Below are 9,092 nucleotides of genomic sequence, written 5' to 3' on the forward strand. Positions count from 1 at the left end.
TCCCCAAGAACATACCAGGGAAGGGTATTGTTCCTAGTTTTCCTCACTTCCTAGGCTGCTTGATGGAGAATAATGCTGTGAATTTGTATAAACCTCTGCGCCTGGCTCTGAAGGCACTATATGTCATAATAAATTACCACCCGCACTCAATTTGTTGGTAAGAGTGAATGGGCCTGTCACAGACTCCTGAGGCCTTTTGGTTGTGGCCTCTCCATTTCTTATTTCCCCTATCATTCAAAATCCAACCAGGAAAACAGAAACCACTCTAAATGTTTAAAATCAAGTAAATTTAGTACAAGGAATTGGTTTTTATGGATTACGGAAGAGATAGGCAGTCAAGAAGAAGATAGTACATATTCCAGAGATAAGAAACAAGAAGCTGAGTTGACCCTATCTGCAGAAACAAAGGAAGAAGGTGGTATTAGTAAAGCCCATGGATTAGGGTGCGAATTGGGCCAACAATGAAGCATAGCCTGTCTGTCCACCGTGAGCTGGGGCCAGTGATGAAGCATAGCTTCTGCTGGAAATTTTCTGGCTTTTTCCTTCCTCCTACCTTCCAGTCTCTTATTAGTGCTCCTGTTGGTCAAATCCAATTGGAAGCCAGTTGCTAAGGGAGCGTGAGAAACAGCCTGCAGGGGCATTAATGTAGAGCAGGGGAAAGCTGGGAAGGATTTAGGAGCAAGAGAGCCCAGAGCTGGCACGCCTGGGGAAGAGCACCAACAAGGGTCTCCCCAGAGTCTCTAAGCAGTTCTAGCCCTCTGGATTATGTGCATGCTTGCTTGCATGTGTTTGGGAACCTGATATAAATGTCTATGTGAGACCTTCCTGGTTGCTAGTTTTAAGAAGTTGCAGGGTCTATCACCTTCTCTGGTCACCTTTCATGACCTTCATGTTCTAGTTCCTATTTTATTTTGTTTTCCTCACTGCCTCCATACCTTCTGGCTAACTCTGGCCACACATTTTCTACTAACCACCTCAGACCTTACCTGTCAATCTACAGAGGGTTCAATTTCATTCCAGCTAATCTGGCCCTGATTTTTCTTTGTACTCCTTTATTCCCTCCTTGGTCATTAGGAATCATTTTCTTTGATAAGGTAATTGAGATGCTGGGCATAATTGATCAGCTAACCTGACTACATAAGGATTTCATATTAATGAAGACACAGTGTTAAGGCTGTGATTCTAATTCCTGTTAAATGCAAACTCATTCACTGTATTGACACTGACTGGCAGTAAACTACCATTCATGAAACTCATCAAACTTATATTATTATCTATAGAGACAGCTGGAAAGTTATCCTTGAGTGCCACAACACTAATTTTAATTTTAAAGAAATGAGCCATGAATTGCTGAAAATAATAATTCTCAATGATGATACCTGAGAGGCTGTTGTGGGTATTGACCAATATATTAATTTTGTCTCTGGTTCCCAAGCTGTAGAATTCCTCTTAATAGTTATTTAAGAAATTCATTAAGGCACGACCCATATAGCTATAAACACAAGAAGTTTTTTTTAAAAAAATAGATCATTACTTTGCTGAACAGGTCTCTGCTCATCCTTTATAGGGTCTTCCCATTTTTAATAGTAGAGGTTGACCAGAATGCTTATCTGTTGTTCTGATAAGCATGTCACAATAACAATACTAATATTCTTATTTTGGGGAACCATATTTTAGAAAGATGTCATTACTACTTAGAAAATTGTGTTCCTGTTTTTGCTTAATTTGAACAGTTACGCTCTATGAGGCCGAAAGAATTTGTTGTGAAACCAAAGCAAATATTCTACAATACACTGCTACCAGGTGATATCCACTGCCAATCTCTAACTGGAGATACAAAAGGTAAAAATAAAAATCACTTTTGAGTTAAAAAAAAAATGAGTCAGCATTACATTTTAATTTTAGCTCATTATCACCAACAAAACCCATTTGCCTCTCTATTTATAAATTTCATTAGACTTTGCCTTTTTTCAATCTCATTTAACATGTTGGAATGGTTTATTCAAATATCCTCATAGTGATAAACCCTGGTTCTGATTCCTATAGCTTCCTGTTCCACTGCACTGTAAACTACATGACGGGTCTGACTAGGGAATCTGTGTAAGCCCTGAATAGCCAGAGTCTGTCCCTAGGTTGCTGCAGTTTTGGTGTGCACCATTTGGTTGCTTTACAGTCAGAAAGACTGAAAATCTAATAACCTAATTCCCCCGTGCTGAAGGAGAAAAGGCTGTAGTTGCTTATTCTCTTGATTTAAATTTAAATGTCTTTCCCTTCTATCTTGGAACCACTTTCCATGAGACTAACAGCGGAACCACCAAAGAGAAGATTTATTTCTCTTCACAAAGATCAGGTGGTTTACTCAGAAGCAAGTGGCCACTGGAGACTTGAATGAGTTTGGTAAGAAGCTCTTCTTTGAAGTGCTTTGCTTCTCCTGCCTGTCCCATGAGGTTTTACTGCTTTCCTTGAGGAGACAGGATTTTGCATGGAAAGTTTGATTTGCTTCATCTGCTGAGAATGGGCAGGGCTCAACTGAGGAACAATGGATACTGCCGGCACTACTTTCTAGGAGAAAGCTGCCCCTCCCGCCCTCGCCCTGAAGGCTGACAACTCAGTGTCTCTCTGTTTGTCAAGCTGCTGCCCCAGTGCTGGATCTCAGAGTAAGTCTGTCAGTGAGTAAGTCTGGGTCTGGGCCATAAAAAGGAAAGTCTGCAGCTCCTGCAGCTCTCCATCTTACTCAACCACAATCTTTGCTGGTTTTTACAGCCAGAAGTGGTGAGTACTTATCTTTCTGGTACTTGTGGTCTTGGCTGGGGGGCTGAAACTTGTGGTCTCAGTGTGGGGCTGAAACCTCTTACTCCTTAGGTAGGGGAGGGGGCTATGCAGCTGAAATTACCCTCTTGATTCTTGACCACCACACACGGTTGTGGAACTTTGGCTGTTTTGCATCTCCTACCAGCCTTGAGGTGACCTCTTATGTATATTCCCAGTTGTAAGACTTCTATTTAGCCAGACCTCAGGTGACTTCCAATGATGGTTTCTCTGTTGTTTCATTACAATTTTGGTATGGTTGCACGAGGAGGCATGCACAGCATCTACCTTCTACGCCATACTGGCCAGTCTCCTGGATTTATTTCTGGGCTTTCTACTCTGTTCCATTGATTTATGTATCTGTTTTTATGCCGGTATCATGCTGTTTTGATTACTATAACTTTATAGTATAGTTCAATATCAGGTAGTGCAATACTGCCTACTTTGTTCTTCTTTCTCAAGATTGCTGTGACTATTCAAGACCTTTTATGGTTCCATATAAATTTTTGAATGGTTTGTTCTAGTTCTCTGAAAAATGTCATTACTATTTTGATAGGAATTGCATTAAATCAATAAATTGCTTTGGGTAGTATAGCCATTTTAATGATGCTGATTCTTCCTATCCATATATAATTCTATTTATTTGTATCTTCTTCAATTTCTTTTTTAAATGACTTTTAATTTTTTGTGAACACTCTTTTACCTCCTTGGTCAATTTGATTTCTAAGTATTTTATTGTTTTTGATGCAATTGTAAGTGAGATTGTTTTCTTAATTTCTCTCTCTGATAGTTCATCATTGGTATATAAAGATGCAACCAACTTCTGAATATTAATTTTGTATCTTGCTACTTTACTGAATTCATTTATCAGTTCTAAAAGTTTTTTTTTTTTTTTTTTGGTGGAATCTTAGGGTTTTCTCTCTATAGGGTCATGTATCTGCAAATAATGACAGTTTTACTTCTTCCTTTCTAATTTGGATGTCTTTTATTTCTCTTTCTTGTCTGATTGCTGTAGCTAGGACTTGTTCCTGATTTTAAAGAAAAAGCTTTTAGCCTTTCTCCATTGAGTAAATGCTAGCTGTAGGTTTTTCATATATGGCCTTAATTATGTTGAATTTGTTCTTTCTATTCCCACTATGCTGAGAATTTTTATCATAAATAGATGCTTGTAGGGCTAACTCAGAACATAGCCCCTCCACATACTTAGAAGACTGATAGCTGCCCAGCCAGCAGCCAAGGAAGGCAGTACACAAAGAACTTTCAGCAGTGCCTACTCCCAAGGATGTTTGCCCCTGCTCCCATGGACATTATCTGCTCCTGTACCAACCAGCACACTTTGTTCCTATTTGCCTGAGAAGATGGCTGCTTGCCCAATGAGATAACTCCTCCCTCTGCTTGTGGGCATAAAAAACTCTGCTTGCACTTGGATCAGCCTCTTCCTGCAGGAGCAGACTCTTCCTGTGGCTCTGACTGGCTGCTGGTGAAGCTTCCTGGCCTCGTGAGAAATAAATGGCTTTTCTCACCCCTCTGGTCCTCTTGGTGGTTTTTCTGGAATATCTAAAACCAGGTGCAAGTTCCAGGCCTGGGGTTCCTGTGTACAATGCTGGCTTTTGTTAAATGATTTTTTTCTTCATTTATTGACATAAACATATGATTTTTAACTTTCAATTTGTTAATGCGGTGTACAATATTAATTGATTTGTGGATAGCGAACCAAAATTGCATTCCAGGAATGAATCCAACTTGATCATGGTGTATAATATTTTAAATATATTGCCGAATTTGGTTTGCTCTCATTTTATTGAGGATTTTTGCATCAATGTTCATTAGTAATATCAGTCTATGGTTTTTTCTTTTGTAATATCTTTGTCTGGTTTTGGAATCAGGTTAATGGTGGCCCTATAAAAAGAATTAGGGAGAATGATGTCAGAAGAATGGCAGAGTGAGAGATGTCCCTAGATCTCTCCCCTTGAAACAATAAGCTGAACATCTAAAACTCAACAAAAAACACCCAAACTGCACACCAGCATGTCTGAGGGATCTGTGAATAAGAGCTACCACAGGTCAGAACTGAGTGAGTTGGGTAGTAGACTGGGAAAAACAAAGAAGCTGCCTCTCGCAACCAGCGCTCCCTGCAGGAAGAGGAGGAGGAGAGAAAGTACGGCGGGTTCCTTGAACAGCCCTGCCTGAGAGAGCTGTGAATTCTACACAGCGGCAGTGACCAGGGATCAGAAAGCAGAGAAGTGGGGACAGCAGAGAAGCAACAGCTAAATATCAGCCACTGCTGCAAAATGTGAGGCTGAGCCGCAGCCCCCAGCTCCCAACCTAGACAGCCCTTACACCCATATCCTCCAAGACCGAACACCACGAAGCCCCAAGAGAATCTGAGCTAGTGCAACTGAAACTGTTGCTAACACTGACAGGGACTGAGACTGAGGGTAGCGAGCGCGATTGAATATTTATAAGAAAAAAAGACATTATTAAGGCTTTATATAAAGCAGGGATCCAAGAGGCTTAGATGCCACCTGCTAGAACCCAAAAGAAAAACTCCTTCTTAGCCTCAGGCTAAAGGATAAAAAAAGCAGAATACACTTTCATTAATGCTTGAGTGGAGAAATAGTCCATTAAACATCATGAACAACAAAAGTGGTAAGTCAGCTCAGAAAGAAAGAGAAAAATCTCCAGAAAATAAGCTTAAAGACATAGAAATATGCAACTTAAATAACAGAGAATTTTGTGTGGAACTTCTGAAAAACTCGGTGAGATCCAAAACAATTCATATCAATAGTTACAGAAATTAAAACAAACAAACAAACAAACAAAAACTAGATCAGCAGAGTGAGTTTTTTAGCAAGAAGATTAAAACTCTTAAAAAGAACCAAATAGAACTTCTGGAGATGCAGAACACACTAAAAGAGATAAAGAATGAAATAACAAGCTTGAGAAATAGAGTCGACCAAATGGAGGAAAGGATCAGTGATATTGAAGACAGAAATCTAGAAATAAATCAGAAGGAAGAAGAGAGAAACCAAAGAATGAGAAATATGAAAGAGAAATACAAGAACTAGTTGATACCATCAGGAGAGAAAACATAGAAATAATGGGTATTCTCAAAAAGAAGAAAAAGAAGCAGAGATTAGAAAGCACTTTCGGACAAAGAGTTGACGAGAATTTCCCAAATCTAAAGAATGAGCTGGAGGTTGGAATTCAAGAAGTCAACAGAACTCCCAAGTATTTCAACCCAAAAAGGCCTTCTCCAAGACACATCGTATTAAAATTATAAAAAATTAATGACAAAGAAAGAATTCTCAATGCAGCCAGGGAAAAGATGGTAACTGATAAAGGAAAACCCATTAGATTATCAGTGGACTTTTCAGCACAAATCTTAAAAGCCAGAAAGGAGTAGAATCAAGTATTCAAACTATTAAAAGAAAGTAACTACCAGCCAAGAATAATGTATCCAGCAAAGCTCTCTTTTAGATATGAAGGAGAAATAAAGACCTTTCCGGACATACAAAAATTGAGAGAGTTCTCCATTATGAGGCCTGCACTACAGGAAATACTGAAAGGGGTCAGCTCATCTAAAAAAAAAAAATGAAAAAAAGAATACATAATTAGGAGTAAGGTGACCATCAGGCAAATAGAAGCAGAGGAGTGCAACCCTTACTAAGAACAGGGCATTAGAAGCTTAAATAATAAGAAGAGATTTGCTATAGCAAGATAGTAATGAATGTTCAACATTCATAGGTACAAATTGAGACAACAATAACAGAAAAGGGGTAGTTTTAAAGATCCAAATTCACAAAAAGAAATGGAGATAAGGCACACACAGAAGAAAATGAACTAAATATATATGTAACTATACTTTACATATTTGTAAATAACCACATGCCAAACATTCAGAACTGATGTATATGGCATTAAACAAGAAGGACAAGAAAGAAAGTCCACAAAACCCAACCAAAATAAAAAACACACACAAGGACAAGGAAGCAATGGAAACACCAAGCTACCAGAATGCAAAAGATAAAATGGCTATAGGAAAACCTCATATTTCAATAAACACCCTAAATGTAAATGAAACCTCATATTTCAATAAACACCCTAAATGTAAATGAACTCACAAATAAAAAGATACGGAGTTGCAGAGTGGATCAAAAAACAAAACCCAATCATATGCTGCCTCCAGGAGACACATCTCAGCTCCAAAGACAAATACAGACTCAAAGTGAAAGGGTGGAAAATGATATTTCAAGCAAGTGGCATTCAGAGAAAAGTGGGAGTAGCAGTACTAATATCAGACAAAATAGACTTCAAAATAAAAAAGATAAAGAAAGGTACTGAGGGACACTTCATAATGATAAAGAGAATCATGCACCAAGAAGACACAACACTTATTAATATCATGCTCCCAATCAAGGAGCCCCAAAACATGTAAAGCAATTACTAACAGAACTAAAAGGAGAAACAAACCAAAACACTGTCATAGTAGAAGAGCTAATACCCAAGTGTCAGATATGGACAGATCATCCAAACAGAAAATCAATAAGGAAATAACATCCTTAAATGACACATTAGACTAACTGACATAATCAACATTTACAGAGCTTTTCATCCTAAAACAGCTGATATACATTCTCCTCTATTGCACATGGAACATTCTTAAGGATTGATAAACATACTGGGACACAGAGATAGCCTCAACAAATACAAGAGGGTTGAAATCATACCAACCATATTCTCTGATCATAATGCTTTGAAGCTGGAGATCAACTTTAAAAAGAATGCAGGAAGAACCAGAAATACTTGGAGATTAAACAACATGCTACTAAAGAATGACTGGGTCAGAGAAGAAATAAAAAGAGAGACCAAGAGATACATAGAAATGAATGATAATGATAGTACAAGATATCAAAACTTTTGGGACACAGCAAAAGCAGTAATAAGAGGAAAGTTCATATCATTACATGCCTATCTCAAAAAATGAGAATGAGCCCAAATAAACAACCTAATGCTTCATCTTAAAAACAGTAGAAAAGGAAAAACAAATGAAGCCTAAAATCAGCAGAAGGAAAGAAATAATTCAAACTAGAGCAGAATTAAATGAAATTGAAAACAAACAAACAAACAAAAAACAATAGAAAAAAATAAATGCAACGAAGAGCTGGTTCTTTGAGAAGGTTAATAAAATTGACAAACTCCTGGATAGATTCACTAAAGAAAAAAAGAGAAAGGACACAAATATAAAATTGGGGATGAAAGAGGGGAAATTATGACAGACATCACCGAAGTACAAACCGAAGTGGATCATACAAGAATACTATGGAAAAGTATATAACACCAAATTTAATAACCTAGAAGAAATAAACAAGTACTTAGAAAGATGCAACTTTCCTTTCCTGAATCAAGAAGAACTGGAAAATCTAAATAGACAAATCAGCAGTATGGAAATTGAAACGATCATCCAAAACCTACCAAAAAGTAAAAGTCCAGGACCAGATGGCTTCACCAGTGAATTCTATCAAACATTCAAAGATTTAATACCTATTCTCCTCAAACTGTTCCAAAAAGTCAAAGAAGAGGCAATACTTCCCAACACATTTTTATGAGGCCAATATTACTCTGATACCAAACCGGCAAAGATAATACACAAAAAAAGAAAACTATAGACCAGTATCTCTCATAAACACATATGCAAAAATCCTAAAGAAGATACTAGTGAACCGAATATAGCAACATATTAAAAAGATTATACACCACCATCAACTGGGCTTCATCCCAGAGGCACAGGGATGGTTCAACGTATACAAATCAATTAATGTAATACACCACATAAAAAATTTAAAAATAAGAATCATATGATTATATTAATAGAAGCAGAAAAAACCTTCAAGAAGATACAGCATCAGTTTATGATCAAAACAATTAACAAAATCAATATAGGAGGAAAGTACCTTAACATAATAAAGGCCATTATGACAAATCCTCAGCCAACATTATACTTAATGATGAAAAACTAAAAACCTTCCCTCTAAGATCAGGAACAAGGAAAGGCTGTCCACTATCACCACTGTTATTCAATATAACATTGGAGGTCCTAGTGAGTGGGATCAGACAAGAGAAAGATATAAAAGACACCCAAATAGGAAATGAAGAAGTCACTGTCACTATTTGCAGATGACATGATTCTCTACATAGAAAACCCTAAAGACTCCACAAGAATATTCGTAGAACAATAAGCAAATACAGTAAAGTTTCTGGATACAAAATCAATGTTCACAAAT

This window comes from Pteropus alecto, unplaced genomic scaffold, assembly GCF_000325575.1.
Source record: "Pteropus alecto unplaced genomic scaffold, ASM32557v1 scaffold38, whole genome shotgun sequence".
Taxonomy (NCBI): domain Eukaryota; kingdom Metazoa; phylum Chordata; class Mammalia; order Chiroptera; family Pteropodidae; genus Pteropus; species Pteropus alecto.